This window comes from Octopus sinensis, linkage group LG2 (genome assembly GCF_006345805.1).
Source record: "Octopus sinensis linkage group LG2, ASM634580v1, whole genome shotgun sequence".
Classification (NCBI taxonomy): domain Eukaryota; kingdom Metazoa; phylum Mollusca; class Cephalopoda; order Octopoda; family Octopodidae; genus Octopus; species Octopus sinensis.
In genome coordinates this window covers 179,153,363-179,174,856 of record NC_042998.1, presented here as the reverse complement: position 1 = coordinate 179,174,856, position 21,494 = coordinate 179,153,363, and the positions used below count along the sequence as shown (strand labels likewise).

At 35.1% G+C, this 21,494-nt stretch overlaps 1 long non-coding RNA gene across 2 annotated transcripts in view; it reads left to right on the top strand.

Annotated features, from left to right (window-relative positions):
* The first annotated feature begins 548 nt into the window (after nucleotides 1-548).
* Nucleotides 549-21,494, top strand: part of LOC118762136 — a 28,088-nt gene continuing 7,142 nt past the window's right edge. The window contains exons 1-3 of one of the 2 annotated variants that reach the window (XR_004997914.1): nucleotides 549-559; nucleotides 3,081-3,085; nucleotides 12,320-12,326. This is a non-coding gene — a long non-coding RNA (uncharacterized LOC118762136). Of the gene's footprint in view, nucleotides 560-783; nucleotides 813-3,080; nucleotides 3,086-12,319; nucleotides 12,327-12,939; nucleotides 12,942-21,494 lie in introns of those variants that run through there. The other variant, XR_004997913.1, reaches the window with a different exon arrangement.

Sequence of the window (21,494 nt, the reverse complement as noted above, 5' to 3'; positions counted from 1 at the left end):
AAGAAACAATAAGAAGAGTGCGACTGTTATCGAATGAACAGTATTTCGAAATCCCATGTGTCTTCCACAAGTTCAAAATAAACATCTCAATCTACTTCATTATATATATATATCTATGTGTGTGTGTGTGTGTGTGTGTGTGTGTGTGTGTGTGTGTGTGTGTGTGTGTGTGTGTGTGGTGTGTGTGTGTACGACGGCTTTCCGCACGTAAGTTTCTGTCGACTAAATTCATTCACAGTCTGATGTATAGTACGAAACAATTGCCCAAAGTGCAGCTCAGTATGTCTGAACCTGAAATCACGTGATTGCAAAAGAAGCTTCTTAAACCTATACTTCCCCTTGAGTGGTATTTTGACTGCAATACCCAACAGGTGACGCGATTGCATAAAAGGCACCCTCAGTGACACGTTGTTGTTATCGTTGTAGTTGCCGTCACTGTTGCCTTTAAACAACACCTACTGTCACCGCCACCTACACTACCACCTCCACTTTTGGCATCACTGCCGCCACCACCATCGTCAGTATCGATTTTTTTTCTTCTCCTTAGACAAGTGTGAATGTTAACCTAAAATACATCGCACCGCGTGAATCGACCTAACAATTTTATTATATATATATATATATATATATATATATTCTGTGACCAAATACATTCCCTATTCATTACACTTCCTCTGGAATCCCCTCTTCACGCTATTAGTCAACACTTCCGGTTTTTAAAGCTAAGACATCGAGGTGTGACAAATTAACATAATAATGTATTTGTTTGTGGCTAGCGTTTTGGAGCAACAGTTCCGGAACTGGATTTCAGAGTTACGAATCGATTTCTTTTTTCTTTTTGGTGGGCTCTTACACAGCTCCGACACAGCTCTGACACAGCTGTTGTCAAATATATATTTCCTAAACTAACAATTGCTTATAATAAGATATGTAAAGTAAGCTAATTGCTGTACTTTTGAATCTCATTATCGAGCTAGATTTATTTATTCATCTATCTATCTATCTATCTATATATATATATATATAATATATATATATATATATATATATATATATAGATATATATATATATATATATATATATATATATATATTTATCTATCTATCTATCTATTTATCTATTCGTATATTTTTTTTTGTTCATTTACGTGTTAAGTCGACCTCACAGTTAAATCTTCCACACAAACGAATGATTCATTCATTTATCAATTCATTTAATAATTTCTCCTTTCTATTTTGTTTTTCACTTACTGAAATCATTGGACTGCGGCCATGATGGGGCACCACCTTCAAGAGCTTAGTCAAACAAATCAAGTCCAGTACTTATTTTTTAAGTATGGTACTTATTCTATCAATATCTCTTGTCGAACTGCTAGGTCGTCAAGCATTTTGAATTGGTATCTTACAGCTTAAAGCTTCATGCAGAAACCTAGCTCGCCGAGGTCTTTTAGGCGAATAGAGAGATGCAGGAAGCCCAGGTTGGTTACCGGAAACTGGTTTTGGTCAAGGCGGATCGTATGGTGTTATTAGAAGTGAGTTCGACATTCCAGCGACACCAAATGCATCAAAAAGAATTTCTTGAAACACTTGGCTGGACATGAAAGCTGGTGGCAGCTTGCTATCAGGCTGGTCTGTGAAGGGACTTGCGGCACATCAGATACGTGGCCAGCGATGTGTGTACATTTGTATGTGTGTGTGGGTGTGGGTGTGTGTGTGTGTGTGTGTGTGTGTGTGTGCATACCAGCTATGAATGCGTATATGTCGGTGTCTGATACCTATGCGTGTGTATCAGCTTTACGTATCTTAGTAGGAGGAGCTTGTGTATGTAAGCTGAAGTGTGGGTGGGAGCTGATGCCATCAGTTCATTGGTGCGTACGTGCATGTTTGCTAGAGTTTGCGTATATGTGGATGCAACCGTACGTATGGGTGCGGGCTTCTACACAGTTTCCTTCAACAAATTCACTCACTAGGTATCGGCCCTACCCCAAGTTATACGTCTATGCTAAGTTCCAAACACCAAACTAATAAGGACACAATATTTTACAAAATTCTTTATTATTTAAAAACATTAATTGAAACAAAGAAATATGTTAACAGAAGGGTTAACTACCAACTCCAGAACATCTTAAAAGAGAATCTACGCATTTTCCGAGGCGTAAAACACGGTTTTAGCCCAAGGCAGCTGAAATTTTGTAGGAGGTTCCATGTTTTCAAGAAAGTGAGCTTGTGATTTAATCCAAAATTTGCTGTTTGTAGCGCCTGACAGAAAGTAATTAAATATTGAATACCTTCAAGCATTGCAAGAGACGTTGAAAAATTTTTCTGATTAAAAAATAATATTGTTAGAATGTGCAATTAGCACATTATTTCGACAAAAATAGCTTGTTTTCGCAAAAAAAAATAATAAGAGGACATTTATAATTCAGATTGTTTATGTGTGTATACATGCACATATATGCATGTATGTGTATATATGTATGGATATATATATATATATCTATATATATAAAACTGTAGTTGTGTGAGTGTCTGTCTCCTACGATTTAGATTCCTAACTCCTCCCACATTTTGCGGTGCAGTTTAACCAAATTCGGGTATCTTATAGTCGTGATTAATATCGAGCCCGTCTGGCTATTAGCGCGCGTCTACGATGAGTCTACGATTTTAAAAATAATTAACATCATTTTTTATTCCATTTTTAATGCATAATTTTTCGTGTGTCGATGGCGGCGGAGTTGGCGTCCACAGCTCAACACCTGCACCTGTGTTGCTTCTCCCCCTTCTTCCCTCCCTCGTGAAGCTGTGGGGAAGGGAGTTTAAGGGAATAACGTCGTAATGCGTTGTCAAGGAGACCAGCGTTCTTTAGAACAACGACTTCATGGCTTGAAGACACCAAAACAGAAATGGCTAAGAAAGCCCGAATGGCATCTATAAGGGAAGTAACTCTCTAAAAATGCTTATATAGTTATTTCCCTTACAAACCGAGCAACGCCGGGCGATACTGCTAGTATATTATAAAATCCGTTCTGTCTGTGTGTCTTCTAGGATCAAATTTGATATGTAGATACCGACGGTATCAGGGAGTGTATAAGTCTTGAAAAAATTACAAAAATCGATTCCAGGTGAGAATGCGATCGATAAAGCCGTGGGAACGTGCATTTGTACGCGCAAGTACATCAGTCGAAATCCGTCTTTTGCTGGTGTATCAAATTTAGGTTAAATCAGTCTTTCTCAAAGGGGAGGCCTATGGGACGGTCGGACAAGTTGTTTTGAGAAATTTGGTTTAAATGTTTGACAACGCAGCACCGTCCATTGGACGGGGTGGGGGACTTTTGCTCGTGTGTGTATATGTATATTATATATATATATTATATACATACATACATACTATATATATATATATATATATATATATATTATATATACCATATATATATATAATATAATATAATATAAAAAATATATAATATATGCATATATACGTACATATATGTACATACTTATATATGTATATATAATACATATATGGGTACAGACATAAAAAACGTAGACAAAATAAGAAACGAGAACATAAAAAACATATAAAGCGTACTTTTTTCTAACAACGAAAGAAACAAACAGAGAAATGAGACAGGCAACATAAAGAGCATTCCCTCTATCAGTGGTCCCCTATTTTATCTATTCCGCGTTCGAAGGTAGGGACAAGACGCGACTTCGTTAAAACACTCCTTCCAACAAACCAAATTAAATAAAATTTGGGATTATATATATGCATACATATATGTACATACTTACATCTATGCGTATATATATGCATATGTGGGCACAGGACGTCATGAAACGTATACAACAACAAATACGAAGTATGAGTATATGGAATATGAACTATTTTTTCGAACAACGAAAGACACAAATGGAAAACAAGACAAACAACATAAAGAACGACCCTTCATCAGTTATTGGCTGTTTTTTTTACTCTCGTATTTCGAGCATTTAACAACAATATACACTTTCGATAAAACAGTTGCTCCCGCAAAGCAAATTAAATAAAATTTGGGATTTTGCGGAGGATCAAAATTGGTAACACAAACAGGACAGTGAAAACAAACAGTTAGAACTGCTAAGCCTAAAAGGGTTTGTGGTGGCGAACGCGTAAATCAAGCTTGGACATGAGACAGACAAAGATACATCTTCCTTGTTCCAACTACAATGGAGAGAAAGAAACACAAGTTAGGAGAAGGAAGAACTATGGCCGATGGTCACGTGGGTGCCACATGAGCAAGGGAGGAGGAGTGAGGGAGAGAGAGTAACAGAGTAATAGGATAGAATAGTGGGAGAAGAGGAGGTAAAAGAATAAGAGAGAGAAAGAGAAAAACGAAAAAGCAAAAAGATCGTATAGAGTGCCCATCAGAATTAATATAAAACTTACTTGGAAGAGGATGCGTGGCGTTCAATCATATGCATATATATATATACATATACATATATACATGTATATATATTTATACATGTATGTATATTCACCTTCGAAACGTAGGGTAGATGAAACCATGGCGACTGAAGAAGGGAATTTTTCCTTGTGTTATTTGTCCTGTACTCTATTTTTTTTTGTTGTTTAAGAAAAATGTCCAGTTCCTTGGGTTTGTGTCTATGTTTTCATTTCTCATTGTGTTCGACGTTTTTTTGGTGTACTGTACTCATATATGCGTGTATATATACACGTAGAGGTAGGTACGTACATATATGTATATATATATGCATATGTTTTATTTATTAATATATTATATATATATTGTACTCATATATGCGTGTATATTTACACGTAGAGGTAGGTACGTACATATATGTATATATATGGCATATGTTTTATTTATTAATATATATATATATATATATATATATATAATATATTAATAAATAAAACATATGCATATATATATACATATATGTACGTACCTACCTCTACGTGTATATATACACGCATATATGAGTACAGGACACCAAAAAAACGTCGAACACAAAGCTGGGGTTAGTTTCACGCTTACATTACAATGAACGGATGCACTGAGAAGCCACGGACATTTGAATTGCGTAAGTACTCTCTTGTTAAGGCTGAAACCGAGTATGCATTTAATTCTGTTTTTTATATAAATTTTCATCTGTCATGCCCGCCAAAGTTGGTTCTGGTGTTCGCTGTATTTTTCCTCTAGAGAATTTCCTTGTAGTTTGATCGTTGATGGTCTATTTTAGCATACGGCCGACTCCCTAGCAGTTAGCCCTGCCAATATACTATATATATAGTATATATATATATATATATTATGATATATATATATAAACACAAACACACAGATATACACACATACAGACACGCACGATTACACACATGTGTTGTGCTTATTCATAAATTGCATTTAGAAGTCAGGTGTTCAATGTCATTTTCATATCACATGTTGCCTTGTCACGTGACAGTTCATGTGATTTGCTTTACGCATACGTGTGGTGTGTGTGTGTGTGTGTGTGTGTGTGTGTGTGTGTGTATGCGTATGCTCTGTAGGAATTGACATCGGCTGGAATATGTCACTTAGTCACTGTACAGAACAGAATTCCTAATAGCTTAAATATAAGCCATCCTATTGGAACGTCGCCAGTTTGGCACACAGAGAAAGTTTCGTGAAAGCAATATTTTCTTAAAGATCAGTAGAACCCAAACCTTTATACGTTCCTACGTTAAAGGTAATCATTTCTTGCAGCGACACTATTACAAATATTCCTTGTGAATGAAGTGAATAATCAATTTAGTTGACACCAGCACACATCTGGTATTTATGCTGGTATTAAGGCGGCGAGCTGGCAGAATCGTTAGCACGCCGGGCGAAATGCGTAGCCGTATTTCGTCTGCCGTTACCTTCTGAGTTCAAATACCGCCGAGGTCGACTTTGCCTTACATCCTTTCGGGGTCGATAAATTAAGTACTAGTTACGCACTGGGTTGATGTAATCGACTTAATCCCTTTGTCTGTTCTTGTTTGTCCCCTCTATGTTTAACTCCTTGTGGGTAGTAAAGAAATAGGTATTTATGCTGTTGATCCCTGAGAAAATGAACAGGGGAAGTTAGCATCGATCACATTTGAACTTAAAACAGTACAACTAAATACCGTATCATCCCGGTTAACAGCATGATGTACTTGTTATAATGATATATATATTTATATGCAAAGAGGTTTTGGTTGAACGGCATCAATATTGAATCAATAATTAATGAATGAGTCAGGAAACTCTACGTGGTCGCATGAATTTCCAGAAATAGCAGCCAAATGTCTCTGAAATCTTATTCTATTTTTTTTAATGGATACATTATATAATGTAGTTCTATTTACACAAAGAAGGAAAATGCGAAATGTTATGACTCCTTCGAACATAGTTCTGCTGGATTAGGAAAATGATAAAGAGCGACTCTTGTTGGCTTAAACTTTGATGCTTATTTTAGAGCAAACTTTTATTTAACAATATTCAGGTAAAATAAAAACAACGTGGGGTAAATGAGTTTGATTTCACTGTTTACTCATGTTTGATTTAGGATATTCATTTCAAAATGAAAAAAACAGTTAGTTCGAAAGATATATTGTGTGAGTTCAAAATGGAATGCAAAACAGTGGAAATAATAACAAACGGATATATGGCTGGGTGACCATCCACGAACGAACTGCTTAACATTGGTTCCAAAAAACTTTCGTAGTGGAGATGAAGATATAGAAGGCCGTGGACAATATTTCTGATTGACAACAACCAAATAAGGACATTTATTGAAGCAGACGTTCGCGAAACAACTCGAGCGATTTCAGAAAAACTAGACATAGGCATTTCAGCAGTTATTCGAAATTTGCACCATACTGGAAATTCAAAATAAGCTCAACAAATAACTGCCGTACGAGCTGAGCCCAAATTTTTTTAAAAGTTATAAACTTAATTGTTGTTATGAAATCTGTTTTGTGCTCTTTTGCGCACCAAAAAGCGATCTATTTCTTGTTTATTTATTGCGAAACAATAAATTTTACATGTGAAAAATAAATTTTACATGCCAACTGACATCGTTGTGTGCAGTGACTGGACCAAAATGGAGCACCAAAGCACTTTCTCAACCCGAAGTTGTATGAAAAGGAAGTCAAAGCTACAATTTGCTGATCGGCAAGTGGAATCAATCAGTTATTACGCTTTCTTAAATTCTTACGAAACTCTCACAGCAGAAAAATATTGTCGAACAAAATGCACCAAGAATTTCAATGCTTACGTCCAACATTGGTCAGACTAAAGAAACCAATCTTCTTCATGACGACACCTGAATTCATTACCACGCAAATGACTCTGCAGAAATTCAACCAACTGGATTACCAATCTCTACCTCACGCAGCTTCCTTACTCACTAATTGTCATATTTTCTAGCATCTCCGTACCATACTACAACAAAACATCTTCAACAATCAAGCAGCTGCTGAAAACGCATTCGAGAAATTCCTCCATTACAGGATGCAAGAATTCTTTGCTACTGCGATGAATTAACTTGCTTTTTTGCTGACAATTTTTGTAGATTCTAAATATTATTTCGTTCTATAAAATTTACACTGGGCTAAGAAATATTGCTTTAAGGTTGGCAGTAAACACCGTAAATATATTTTCACCAAATTAAAAAATTGTTTTACATACACGGTATGCATAATGTTCATTGAAAAAATATCAATGAAAGATATACTATGCACACACACACACACACACACACAAACATATATATATACACATATACACATATAGATACATACATGCATACACACTTGGCTGATCTAGAAACGTACGTTCTCAAATAATCTTTGCACTTGTGATTTTTTAATGTTTTTACCCCCATACCTTCGTGGGTTATTTTGAGTAAACACTATCTGAGAGAAATTTTCTTTAAGTATTAGAAATAGCTAAAAAATCTTTTTTTTTTTGGCTGCTATTTCTAATGAGTTCAGTATGTGGCAAAGTAATTTGTTTTACTAAGCCCTTTTATACAATGTAATATTCTGAATTCGCCTTAAATGGTCCCTTTACATACTGAATACTTGGTGAAATTGATTAATAACTAATTATTTTACCCTCAAGGTTGAAATATATATATATATATATATATATATATATATATATATATATAATACATATATACATACATATGCATACACACACATACATATATGAATATATATAATATATATATATATTATATATATATATATATATCTATATATTTATATTTATATTTATATACAAGTGTGTGTTTTGTTGTAACCCTCCTTATTTTTGTTGTTTATTTCCGCAGTATATTAAACAACATTTAGCGATTCTTGTATCTGCAGTGTATCAAGATATCTGCTGTTGTACACACAGAAGATATGATTATACGGCAGAGTGTTATAGGTGTTGAAGTGATGCTGTGATTATGCTTAACCTTCCGTATTCATGTTATATTCTATTATGTCATTGGAGATGAAGAAAATAATGGTTTCTTATGCCTCGATAGAAAGCCAACTTTTTTAGAAATGGGTTATAGTATATAGTATAAGGTATTATTGTTATTTCTTTTATCAAATCCAGCGAATGAAAGACTTAAAGAACCTAGAGTGGAGCCGGAATTGTATACATTGAATCATTTATCTTGCTGCCATTGCGATTCTATCAAATTATTATTCCTTTGAGAGATTTTATAACAGAATATTCTAGTCGTACATCTTTCCACTATCGATATTCACACTCACCATACACAGACATACACACATTTAGGAAACATACTTCATTCTTTATCTTTCGCTAAGTACTCGAGAGCTTATATATTTAATTATATACATACATGCATACACACACAACATATATGAATATATATTATATATATATATTATATATATATATATATATATATATATATATATTATATTTATATTATAATACAAGTGTGTGTTTTGTTGTAACCCTCCTTATTTTTGTTGTTTATTTCCGCAGGTATATTAAACAACATTTAGCGATTCTTGTATCTGCAGTGTATCAAGATATCTGCTGTTGTACACAGAAGATATTGATTATACGGCAGAGTGTTATAGGTGTTGAAGTGATGCTGTGATTATGCTTAACCTTCCGTATTCATGTATATTCTATTATGTCATTGGAGATGAAGAAAATAATGGTTTCTTATGCCTCGATAGAAAGCCAACTTTTTTAGAAATGGGTTATAGTATATAGTATAAGGTATTATTGTTATTTCTTTTATCAAATCCAAGCGAATGAAAGACTTAAAGAACCTAGAGTGGAAGCCGGAATTGTATACATTGAATCATTTATCTTGCTGCATTGCGATTCTATCAAATTATTATTCCTTCTTGAGAGATTTTATAACAGAATATTCTAGTCGTACATCTTTCCACTATCGATATTCACACTCACACATACACAGACATACACACATTTAGGAAACATACTTCATTCTTTATCTTTCGCTAAGTTACTCGAGAGCTTATATATTTAATTATATACTACATGCATACACGCACATGCATGTACATATGTACACACATATATATATATATGTACATATGTATATATATATATATAATATATTATATATATATATATATATATATAATACCACATATATATATTATATATACACACACACACCACATATATATATATATATATGTATAATATATATATATATATACACACACACACACACAATTATATATATATATATATATATATATATTATATATATATATATATACATATATATATATATACATATATATATGTACATATATACAAATATATAACTTAGAATAACTTAGAAAGGTTTGGGCCAGTATGGCCCCAGGCATGTCTAACTTAATAGCGCCACCTGGTGAAGTCTTCCATTCAGGATTTGGGCACCAGGCCCATTCGAGCAGAGAGTTATTGTTTGCGGAGACATATCCGGGTGTGGGTGGTTTGTCGGGACTGTTTGAAGGAATTTGTCCAAAGACTTCTTGAATTTTGTGTGGTCAGTTTTGTTTGACGTGTCCTGGTGTAATGTTGAAGAGAGCGGGTCCCATTGAGGTGAAATAATTGTGCCGTATTGTTGTTATGAGATGCGATTTAGATTTTGGTGTGGATGGATGGCATGGGGTCCAAGCTTGGATATATTTTGAAGGTGATATCAACATCATTTGGACAGTGCTGATGGAATATTTTCACAATCATACAGATAATTTAGCGTTCACGGCGCGTCGTTGGAGTGAATACAGTTTCAGCTTTTCCAGTCGACCCCAGTAGTCGAGGTCTTACATGCCATCTATCTTTTTCGTGATTGACCTTTGGGGAGCTTCAACTTCCATAATATTCCGTTTCGTGTAGGAAGACCACAGTGGACAGCAGTATTCAAGGTGAGGTCGGGCAAAAGTGAAGAAGAGAAGGATAATGATGTGGGAATCTCTCGACTGGAGGGTTCTGAGAATCCAGGAACACATTCTGCGGGCCATGTCAACTTTGCTGCTTATATGTGTAGCCTAGCTTATGTTGTTGTCCACAGTTACTCCCAAGTCTCTGATGTTGTTAGACGCCATGAGAATTTCACCAGAAGGAAGGGAGTATGGGAGTTTCAGAACGTCCTCCCTTCCAAAGTGGATCAATTCGAATTTGTCTTCGTTTAGCAACATGTTGTTCTTTTCCGCCCATTGGACAGCAGCCAGTATATATATATTATGTGCATATATAATATATTATATATATATATATATATATATAATAGCACATATATAAACACACACACACACACACACACATATATATATATATATATATATATATATATATAATCTATATATATACATATAAACCAAACACCACACACACACATATATATATATTATATATAATATATATATATATATATATATATATATATTTATTATATATGCTAATTGGAGGCGCACTAAGCAAGGTTGAATACAATGTGTGTTTGTACAAATATAATTAACACGTTCGTGCCCTCTTGGACGTGGAAAGACAATACGCTGTAAAAATTGTCTCGAGAGAAACAAAATTGTTTTCATAGACAACCTATGTGTAAAATACACATCTATATTTCGTTCAACGCTGCTTAGTGCCTCTCTTATTAATTAGTGCCAGCTTGACAAAGCATGGCGTGCATCTGCAAATTTATCATTTGCTGTTGCAATATAAGAACAACAAGTTCTTTGTGGCAACAAGTTCTTTGTGGCTATGAACAACAGGTTAGAATCTGTAGCTGATGAAGCATAACAACGTAGAAATGCATGCGTCCTATTGTCTGATAACGTCAGCCATGTCCCAGTGATGTATGTTTTACACATATTGTCCTTAGGGAGATCTTTTTCTCTCGGAACCGTTTTTTCAGTATTTTGTCTTTCTATGTCCGTGTGTATATGAACATTTCAAAGACAAAAAGCATTAGAGATAAACTGTCCCCTTGGAATATTATTTGGTGCTAGCTTAATTCTGAGGGTAACTAACGTAGTAGCTTCAGTTCTTATCGATAGTTCTGCGAATGGACCTTGTTGTTTTCAGTCTTTTAATGGTATCGATAACGGCGGTAGGAATCTTGGAAAGACTTAGTAACTCTAGTCTCTAAGAGTATGGAATGGAGTCACTACCTTCTTACATTATAGCCATACAATCAACAGATGCATGTGTATGTGTACATATATATGTAAGTATCTGTGTATGCATGTATGTATGTGTATATATATATATAATGTATGTATATATATATATATATATATATATATATATATATATATATATATATATAATTTAATATATGTATGTGTAATATATATATATATATATATATATATATATATATATGTATATATATATATATATATATATGCATGTATGTATGTATGTATGTATGTATGTATGTATGTATGTGTATGTGCAATATAACACACACACAAACACACATACACACATCTCATATAAAAATACACACGCATCCACACATAAAACACACACACAAACACACACTTGCATGTCGGGAACGGAATTCATTTTGTCATAATTCTATTTATGCTTTCTTTACTGTTTTATCTCTTTTATAGTTTTTTCTTTTGTATTTTTTCAAAGAATGACATTTTTTCCACTTCGAATTTTTGAAGCTTTTTCCCAAGGAATGGGTATTTCAACAATAAATAAATATAAATAAATAATTTTTTTTTCTTCTCAAAATATTTCTTCTCACTAGAGTATTTTTTTAGAGATGTCTAATCTAGTTTAAGTCACACGGTTTATCCTAGTAATACCTCTATTCATTGAAGACTTTCAGTAAAAATAACCATATATGAAATAAGAAGACGAATATTATTGATAAAACGGAAGAAGAAATCTGCTGTATGGTATCAGGTGACGTGTTTCCCAGCAACATGTCTGCAATACGTCACATTTAAAAATAGGCCAGAAATTATGGTGTAAACAGTAACGATTTGAGCTAGATCTTTTATGAATATTTTTTTTTTTTGCTGGTTTTTTTGCTGTAGAGGTGTCCCATGGGCTTTCGCAATTTAGATATATCGAAAAGCATTCTGTCCTGTGTATCAGTATCAGTGCTTTCCACTCTTCCGCCAGCCATGTTGTGCCGCGGGTTCAGTCCCACTGCGTGGCACCTTGGGCAAGTGTCTTCTACTATAGCCTCGGGCCTACCAAAGCCTTGTGAGAGGATTTGGTAGACGGAAACTGAAAGAAGCCCGTCATATATATATGTATGTATATATATGTGTGTAGGTGTGTGTGTGTGTGTGTGTGTGTGTGTGCGTGCGCGTGTGTATGTTTGTGTGTCTTGTTTGTACCCCCAACATCGTTTGACAACCGATGCTGGTGTGTTTACGTTCCCGTAACTTAGCGGTTCGGCAAAAAAGACCGATAGAATAAGTACTAGGCTTACAAAGAATAAGTCCTGGGGTCGATTTGCTCGACTAAAAGCGGTGCTCCAACATGGCCACAGTCACATGACTGAAACAAGTAAAAGAGTAAAAGAGTAAGAGAACAACCAAAGGGGTTCCAGGCAAGACCACCCCGCCTTTTTAGAGTTTTCTAGGACTCTAGTATCTCATCCTTTCTTTCATCTGTTTTAAAGACAGTAGGATGTGAAAGTCCTGTACAATATGGTACAATTAGCCGTCATTCTTAAACGGGTATCGCATGGCCAGTAACATGTATCACGCTAACGCTAATTTTTAGGTACCTATGCAGTCGGAAACAGACATAGATGATGCTCACTCGGCTTTTTCATCCATGAGTCAGCAGAATATGCAGGATGGGACTGCCGGAGTGAGTGAGGGTGGCATTTGCACCTGGCTCATACTTGTTTACAGCTGAGTATACAAGAACACAAGGGGCTACTCGATTAGGGAATGGAACCCATAGTATCATGATCTATTTCTTTACTACTCGCAAGGGGCTAAACACAGAGAGGACAAACAAGGACAGACAAACGGATTAAGTCGATTATATAAAACCCCAGTGCGTAACTGGTACTTAATTATAGGCGGCGAGCTGGCAGAAGCGTTAGCACCCCGGGCGAAATGCGTAGCCATATTTCGTCTGCCGTTACGTTCTGAGTTCAAAATTCGCCAAGCTCGACTTTGCCTTTCATCCTTTCGGGGTCGATAAATTAAGTACAGTTACGCACTGGGGTCGAGTAATCGACTTATCCGTTTGTCTGTCCTTGTTTCTCTCCTCTGTGTTTAGCCCCTGTGGGTAGGTAGTAAGAAATAGGTACTTAATTTATCGACCCCGAAAGGATGAAAGGCAAAGTCATCCTCGGCGGAATTTGAACACAGAACGTAGCGACGGGCGAAATACGGCAAAGCATTTCGCCCGGCAAGTTCACCGCCATAGTATCATGATCACGAGCTGAACACCTAAACCACTAGAGCACGTGCCGTCACTAGTACGTAGTATCTGAAGAAAAATAGGGCTGTTGTCTCGAGTAAGTCCAGTTCAAGGGGTAAGTTGGAATTTAGCTTTAGACTCATTGATGCACTTCTTATGGAAAATAGATGGCGCTGTTAATATCTTTGTTGTGCAAGATTTTTTATGTGAAGTCGTGTATTGAAACAGATATTGTTATATTTCGGAATGGTCATTTATTGGCTAAACTGGCAAAATGGCCATTCCGAAATATATAGCTGTTAATATCTTTTATATTTTATTCGTTTCAGGTCACTGAACCACGGCCATTCAGGAGCACTATCTTGAAGTGTTTAGTGGAACAAATCAGTTCTTATTCTATCATTCTCTTTTGTTGACACCACTAAGTTACAGAAACGTAAACAAACCAACACCGTTTGACAAGTGGTGAAGGGACAATCGCAAAGGTACACACGCATGTACACATTCACACAAACACACACGACAGGCTTCAACACAATTTCCATTTACCAAATTCATTGATAAGGAAGTGGACGGATCGAGGTAATCGTAGAAGACACTTGCTCAAAACGCCAAGCACTAGGACTGAACCTGGAACTTCTTAACCACACAACGGAAATGCTTTCAAAAAACTGTTTTAAAGTTAATACTTCAATTTAAATATACAGAGAAGCTATCGTTTACCTGCGCCTATGATATATACATAATACATACATACATAACACACACACATACATATATATATATATATATATATATATATATATATATATTGTTATATATATATATACATATATATATATACACATATATATATATATTGTTAAATATATATATATATATATAATATATATATATATTATATATACATTTAATAATGAGGGAGATAAATTAATATTAATTTTAATATCAATTTAAAACCAGTAGTCCAGCATACAAAAAATCTGAGAAGTCAGAGAAAATTCTAATATATGTGTATATTGGCAGGGCCAGACTGCTAGGTAGTCGGCCGTATGCTAGAAATAGATCATCAACGATCAAACTACAAAGGGAATTCTCTAGAGGAAAAATTCAGCGAACACCAGAACCAAATTTGGCGGGCAGGACAGATGAAATTTATATAAAAAACAGAATTTAATTCCGTTTTTTATATAAATTTTCATCTGTCCTGCCCGCCAAATTTGGTTCTGGTGTTCGCTGAATTTTTCTCAAGAGAATTCCCTTTGTAGTTTGATCGTTGATGATCTATTTCTAGCATACGGCCGACTACCTAGCAGTCTGGCCTGCCAATATATAATATATATATATATTATATATATATATATATATATATATATATATATATATATATATATATATATATATATATATATATATATATATTATATAATATATATATATATATATATATATCATAGGCGCAGGAGTGGTTGTGTAGTAAGAAGTTTGCTTCCCAACCATACGCTTCCGGGTTCAGTCCTACAGCGGGGCACCTTGGGCAAGTGTCTTCTACCAAAGCCTCGGGCCGACAAAGCCTTGTGAGTGGATTTGGTAGGTGGAAACTGAAAGAAGCCCGTCGTATATATATATACGCCATTGTTTGACAACCAGTGCTGATGTTTTTGAGTTCCCGTAACTTAGCGGTTCGGCAAAAGAAACCGATAGCATAAGTACCTGGCTTTAAAAAAATAAGTGCTCGGATCCATGCATTCTAAAAATTGTCTCATAACTGAAACAAGTAAAAGATATATATATAATCTGAATCCACATGTTTGTGGAGTGAATTGCTTTAATCACACACCCTTTCCAGATTCACAGTTGTCGCATAAATGTCTCATAAATGTTATAACAGGATTTTCCAGAAAAGAATACACTGCGAAAATTGATTTTTTTTTCTCCCTGTTGTTTACGTCTTTTAAGTGTGGTGAATACTGCATTGTTTAGTGAAGATGTGCACTTTCCAGACAAGCAAGTGACCTATGTTCCACCACAACTAAATGTATGGCAACATATTTCAACTCATATTCTGTGAGATTGTACTTCAATATTTTAACCGCTTGTCTATTTTGCCTCTAGAAATCACTATTTATTGATTCTCACTTTGTCATGGACAGAAATTTGAAAGGAAGACGTATATTCGATTGAATCGACCCTTCCCCTAGGCAAGCAGACAAAACCACAAACATATAATACATTAAACACACAATGAAAAGCTTTTGTTGATAAGAGAAATGTAATAATCTAAGATATTCGATATATTTATTAACCAGCAGTGAGTTTTCCTATGATTTAAATAGGTTCGTGTTTCATCGAAAGATGCTTATCGGCCGTAACTAGGTTTAGACTTTATTTTCATGGTTCTATCCAAAGTGGTTAGATATATCGATTTCTTATCCCGTAAAAGTCAATATTTTACTGATATCGAGTCCGAAGATATGGGAATCAAACGCCAACACTAGTTCGATTTGATCTTGGAACTCAGAGAGATGAAACTCATTACTAAAATGTAGTTTATTCCACAATCTCATTCAATTCCAATATTGCAGATAATGGCCTATTTTTTTACGTCGTTCTCTTTACACAGTTTTCTATGATCTTGTCAAGGCTTTCGATTCTGTACCACGTAAAACTGAGGAAGGTTTGGAATGTTTCGAATGTTCGAGTTGCTGTTCCATTCTTCCTCACCGAAACGATTGTTAAACAGAGGGATGTTCTCCCCACTCACATTCTTTTGTACATGAATGACCTACATGCCATCATATCCAACAATACCCACGCTCACGTAGAAAAGAAGATCCTTTATTCTCACTAATCTTCCCCAATTGTGAATCATCTGAACCTAGATGCCATACGACAAACCTATATCGATTCCAGAAACAGAGACCTTAAGAACATCTTCCAGAGAGGCCAAGCCAATCTTGTCTCTTAACAACAAAAAAAACTCGTGTACTATGTATATTTTTAAACAAAACAATATACTATACCTTCTCTAAATAGGGACTCAGAATAATGATGCTCAATATCATAATATAGTTTGTGCTACAGTCTCACTCACTTGCACCGCTCAAAAACTGAACTTGTCAAGGCTTTCTATCTGCTACCACATGATACTTTGCGGAAGGTTTTCAACGTTTCAAATGCTGGCCTTCGCTATCACCGAGTATTTCTGCAGATGTTGACCAGCAACAGTTTAAATGGAACATTAAGGGCCTCAATTTCACCAGTCTCGAAGAGCTTGTAAGGGTATGAGATATATTTCTTACTTCAAACTCTCTATTTTGCAACTATGTCACAATTAGTTCTACAAATCCCAGCTGGAATTTTATCTAATATCATTATGACGGGAGTATTTTCAATCTTCGGAGACAAAAGTACTGAAAGGTCCAATTTCTACACTTCTGAGCTTCAGTTTCTTAATGACAGCACCGTCGGAGAGCAATCAGGAAGATCTACAGTCCACTTCAGACATATTTGTGAAAACTTATTAAAGTTTTAGGTTAGTGAGAAATATCACAGAAACGGGAATTTTGGTACAAATTCCATCTGGAACAGAAACTCCTCCTTTTCAAATCCAAATTTAGGACCATCTTTTTGAACAAGTTCTTATATTATTGCAGGTGGAGGTGCGTGGCTTAGTGATTAGGGTGTCAGTATCATGATCGTAGGATTGTGGTTTCGATTCCTGGACCGGGCGACGCGTTGTGTTCTTGAGCAAAACATTTCATTTCACGTTGCTTGCTCTAGTCCACTCAGCTGGCAAAAATGAGTAACGCTGCTATAGACTGGCGTCCCGCCCAGCTGGGGAACACATACGGCATTGAAACCGGGAAACCGGGCCCATAAGCCTAGCTAGGCTTTAAAAGGGCGCATTTATGATTTATTATATTGTTGCAGAGAATTACAGTGAAATTGTTTCAGTAACTCGGTCACAGTAAACTCGACGAAAATTTCAGCACTAACAAATGTTTAAGTTAACAGTCTTTATGTTGGTTTTGTGTGACTTATATGTCTTCCATGCTGTAATTGTTTTTTTACTTTCAACGCAGGGTAACAGAGAAAATCAATTTCGAAAGAAGTACATCTCCGAATTTAACCAGTTCTGTTACCTGAAAATTATCTACTATACAAATAAAACTATATTCGATGAATTTTCAAATCGTGTTCATCTTTCGCATGTTGCCCTCGAAGAAACTGCAAAAGAGATTTTTGTTGCGACGGAATCAAGACATGCCCTAATATGATGGTTTATAAAACGGTGGGTCTGACAATTGTTTTGTATGAATTTGAAACCTGGAGGCCTTATCGAAAACATAAAACGCTTGAAACATTTCTTCCAGATAAAACTGCGAACCATCTTGCGCAAATGTTTGGAAATTTTTGCAACAGCATCAAGATTGTGATGGACTAGCCACGATCAAAGAATTTCGGATCACTAACTGCCGAAGACGTGTATTAAAAAAATATATATATTTTTAATAATATTTTTGTTGTTTTTGTAAAATCTCAGAAAATAATTAAAAATTCACATTTTTCGTCAAATTATTTTGTTATATTTGTCTATCTATCCAACTGTAAACATTTTAATTGTTAATTGCAAGATCTAGTAGGAGCTTCGAGGTAATAGTAGAAGTCCAACGGAACATTAAATCGAAAATTAATTTAGTATTGGTGTTTCCTTGTGTACTGTTGATACATTTGAATTAATTTTATTTCATTAAAAGATCTATCGGCCATAACTATGCTTACACAACACTTTCACAGTTTGATACAAATTTATTATATAGACTAGCAGAAACATCACCCTTCGGGCGGTTTTCTGTCAGTCGCTAAATAATATTTACATATGTGATTGTGTAGCTTATTTCCTCTGCATTACTTTCTATCCTTATCTATATTTGTACATTTTAATTTTATAATCATACAATTACAGATGTACGGAGATGAGAAATAATATTCTTTATCATATGAAATTCGATAACAAAGACACTGGAAATCTCAGCAAAGGAATTAAGTACCGGAAATATATAACAGATTTCATGTTATAGTCTTTATTAGGTACTACAACAGTCTACTATAATGGTTATTCTTAAAAACATTATGTTCAACAATTAAATACTTTAGAGTCGAAAACAAATTAAGTAAATTAACACCACTTTTCTTCTTCAGCTTTTTATTTCTTCAAAGATAACACGTTCTTGGACTAACTTCTAGCTGTTTTGCAACGTCAGAAGCCTTCGAACGGGGTTCGTTTTCCACAATTCTCTTCAAACAGCGAAGCTTCCTTTCCGAGGGCCCAGATGCTGAAATCAATATAATTTGATACTGGATTGAACTTGTAATTAGGAGAAAAACATTTATTGATATGTCTGAAGGTAGTAGCGCAATGAAGTGTATGAGAATATGAGGGAGAGAGAGAGAGAGAGGGAGAGAGAGAGAGAGAGTCAGTGAGAGAGAAAGAGGGAGAGAGGAGAGAGAGGGACAGGACAAAGAGGGAACTTTAATTATCTCGCAGTGTATTAAAATCAATTTCCTGTGGTTGAAATCTTTAATAATGAAAGAAGTTTGAAAACTACATTTTAATGAAAGTCCGGCCATCGTCATGACTGACCGCTAGCCATTAAAGCTTTTTTAATTCTCTCTCTGTTTTATTTCTCGTGTTCCTTTCATTTGAAGAGCGTAGGCTCGAAATGTAAAAGACCCCGTCTCACCTTCCTGGGCGTTAAACTACATCTGTTTGTTGTTTACACACCCGTCTTCGTCTTTCGTTTTTTTTTTGTAAATTCCAACTATATATACACAGACATGCAGGAAGTAAATAGACACCTTTAATTTTCAAAATCATTTATTTAATACACAAAGCGAACAATTGAAATGTAATCGATAGGTAGGACTACATACTTTAGTATTTAGCTGACATTCCCTTTGCAGTTTTTAATTCAGAAACTCTTTTTGATATTGAATTGATGAGCTTTGTGATTGTCTCTTGTGGAACGTCTGCCCACTTTTCACGCAACAATCGAAACAATTCATTTTTAGATTTAGGTTTCTGTCGAGTTTTTCGTATAGCTCTATCTAGTATGCTCCAAAGGTTTTCAGTTGGGTTCATGTCAGGAGATTAGTTCGGACAAGGAAGCTTTTTGATCCCATTTTCATTAAGCCATTGTTGATTCCTTTTCGCTGTGTGGCATGGAGCCACATCTTCCATGAATAAAAACTCATTTTTCGTTATGTTATAGTGTGAATACATCGGAAGTAGTCCTTGCTTAAGTATTTCGATGTATTTTTTCAACACATTCGATCAGCTCAGAACGACCATAGCTGGTGACAGCTCCCCATACCATTACAGAGATACGGCCATGTTTCACTGTTGGTTGGAGCGTTTCAAATCACATTCTTGATTTGAAACGCTCCAACCAAACACGTCCACTGTCTGAAAATAATGCAAATCAGGATTCATCTGAGAAAATCACTCTATCCCAAAATTAACTGGATTTTTCTGACATCTCCTTATCCCATTTCTTTCTTTTCATGATATTAATTGGTTGGAGGAGGGGTTTTTTTTCTAGCAACTCGTCCATAATACCCAAGCTTGTGCAGATATGTAACATACGTTCTTGGACCAACTTCTAGTTGCTTTGCAATGTCTTACATATATATATATATGTATATATATATATATATATATATTATATATATATATATATATATATATATATATAATTAAAATTAGAAATTTTAAGAATTTTCTTGACAGTGTAAATTTTAATAACTATTTTGTCTTTCTAAATGTTATACACTCCCAACTAATTAATAACAGCTTTCATAATTATAATATAAATATATCGATTTGTTATTTCGACATACAGCCAACGTTCTACTGGCATAGAGCCCTAAATATGATGAGTAATTACGACACTAGTTCAGTTTGAGCTAATGTATTAAAATCTACAATTTCACCTACGTTCAGTACAAAATCTTAAGAATATCGTACTTTATTTGAGTAAGCGTAAAACATTGTATTGGGGCAGCCAATAGCCACAACTAGGATTATGAAACAACATCGAAATCTTGGTTTAATTGGAGTTCACATTTTGCTTTAAGCTTCACTGTAACACAAGTATTGATATGTTACTTTTGTATGCAATTATAGGCGTAGGAGTGGTGGTGTGGTAAGTATCTTGCTTACGAACCACACGGGTCCGGTTTCAGTCCCACTGCGTGACACCTTAGGTAAGTGTCTTCTACTATAGCATCGGGCCGACCAAAGCCTTGTGAGTGGATTTAGTAGACGGAAACTGGAAGAAGCCCGTCGTATATATGTGTATGTATATATATATATATATATATATATGTGTGTGTGTGTGTGTGTGTGTGTGTGTGTGTGTGTTGTGTGTGTGTGTGTGGTGTGTGTGTGTGTGTGTGTGTATGTGTGTGTGTGTGTGTGTGTGTGTGTGTGTGTATGTGTGTGTTTGTGTCTTTGTTTGCCCCCAACATCGCTTGACAACCGAAGGTGGTGTGTTTACG